This window comes from Pogona vitticeps, chromosome 6 (genome assembly GCF_051106095.1).
Source record: "Pogona vitticeps strain Pit_001003342236 chromosome 6, PviZW2.1, whole genome shotgun sequence".
NCBI classification, from domain to species: Eukaryota; Metazoa; Chordata; class Lepidosauria; order Squamata; family Agamidae; genus Pogona; species Pogona vitticeps.
The window spans coordinates 54,399,757-54,401,964 of NC_135788.1; the positions used below are offsets into that span (position 1 = coordinate 54,399,757).

Genomic DNA, 2,208 nt, shown 5'->3' on the forward strand with positions numbered 1-2,208 from the left:
ACACAAACAGATCAGTTAATATTGAACTCAGATGAAAACAAAGAATTTTTTGTAGTCATTTGGCTGTCGAGATAAGGCGTCAGGAGCCACATTGTGGGTCCCTTTTATGCTGCAGATTTCAAAATCAAAGTCTTGTAGCATCAGAAACCATCTCATCAATTTGTTGCTCTGGGCTCGAATAATCCTTAGTCATAGAAGCGGAGAGTGGTCAGTGCACAAGACAAATCTCCCCGAAATGTACAGCTACAGCTTTTGCAGTGTCCATATGATTGCTAGACACTCTTTTTCTATTATAGACAAGTGTTTCTCACCCAACTGAAGTTTCTTGCTGATGTACATCACTGGGTGCAGATTTCCACTGTCATCGGCTTGACACAGCACAGCTCCCAGTCCCATGTTCAATGCATCCGTGTAGATGAGGATGTCACGGTCAACGTTCAGTGCAACAAGGACAGGTTTCGAACCCAACAATCTCCTCAGATGATCAAAGGCTACCTGGCAGTCTCATGTCCACTGGATGCCCCTAGCTTGCTTCTTTCGAGCCAAGTTTATTTTTATTTAATTGTCAACGGAGTTTGTCAACGGAGCAGCTTCATGTAAACGAGTAAACTTCCACAAATCAGCCACATTGACAATTGCAGCATGTTTAACAAGTAGTTCAGCCACTTCATATGTCCATAAGAAAAAGCATTGTACAAAGGAACAAGACCATCTGTGTCTTTTGCATGAACATCAGCACCATGCTGCAGAAGGTATTCAACCACAGACACTCTGTTGTATCCTGCAGCAAAGTGAAGTGGTGTGGACTGACGCCCTTCAATATCCTGACAATACACACTCTGAATGGTAAATAACTCTTTTACCATGTCCATATCTCCTGCCTTTGGAGCTTTCACTAACTGTCAATCTTCTTCTGACTTGCCTAAAGGAACACTTCCTTGTAAGAATTACTGGGTACTTTCATTTCCCATCTGAGAGTCGGTGAAACCCTGCAGTGATACAATTGATGGATCACAGCCAGAGCTCAACAACAACCGGCAAGTCTGCAGATGGTCACTCTGTGCAGAGATGTCTGACCAAGGTTGTCCAAAGCATTGATCTTCGCTTCGTGTTTCACAACTATTTCAACAAAGTCATTGTGTGCTTTTTCTGATGCCACATGGAGAGGTGTTAGGAACTCATTATTGTTAGCTCCTTTACTTAGAAGCAGTGCAGAGACTTGGTTTCTTTTGGGATACGGAGATGCAGCAACACAATGCAAAGTAATTTCATGAGTTTGGGGGTGCTTGAAATTTACAATCTCAAGAGAAAGGTGCTTTTTCACACAAGCAACATCTGTTTCCCTTGCAGCCTGTAGCAATGAGCGACCTTTGAATCCATATGGCAATTACTCTTTTAACTGAGGTGTTGGAGCCAAGTCAATTATATTTTTATTGTGGCAATTCAACAGTGTAGGATCAGCACCATAGCTTAGCAAGAGAAAACATACTTCCACTCTATTCTTAGAAGCAGCTTCATGCAGAGGAGTGAACTGCCACAGACCCATTGTATTTAAACATGCACCATGCTTTACTATAAGTTTTGTTATTATTTCCAACAGAAAACCCATTTGGCACATGCAGTTAACTAAGGCATCTGCCACAGTTTTGGTCTCTATATTTCTTAGGCATACTGCTTCAGGGTATCTAGTGGCATAATCTATAACAGATAGGGTGAATCTATTTCCTTGTCTAGTCGCGCTTGGTAAGGGTCCCACTATGTCCAGACCCAAGCATTGGAAAGGGGTGAAGATCACTGACAATGGGCATAGCTTAGCCCTCATCTTGTTATTTCCAGTACCTCATTTTTGGCAAGTATCACAGCTTTGCTAATATTGTTCAACTTGCTTCCCCATCCCTGGCCAATAAAAGTTCTGTGCCACTCTTTGCTTAGTGCGACAGATGCCCATGTGTGTGCCAAATACATATTTGTGTGCCTTTTCCAAAATCTTTTCTCATTATTTAACCAGTACAATTGACTGCCTGTGGGGACCTTCTCTTCCCCTATGAGGAATCATTAAAACCTCTCTGTACAATAAATCTTTTTCCACACAAAAGCTCTCTGGATGTTCAGGGGTCAGTGGAATGGGATTCTCCTTAACATTTTGAAGCACTCAGTTAAGGAGCTATCTTCTTTCTGTTCCTTAATAAAGGAGGAACTCTTAGGATT

The 2,208-nt window shown here is 42.0% G+C and overlaps 1 pseudogene; it reads right to left on the reverse strand.

Annotated features, from left to right (window-relative positions):
* Positions 1-547: 547 nt before the first annotated feature.
* Positions 548-1,609, reverse strand: LOC110070944 (poly [ADP-ribose] polymerase tankyrase-2 pseudogene; annotated as a pseudogene).
* Between the last annotated feature and the right edge of the window lie 599 nt (positions 1,610-2,208).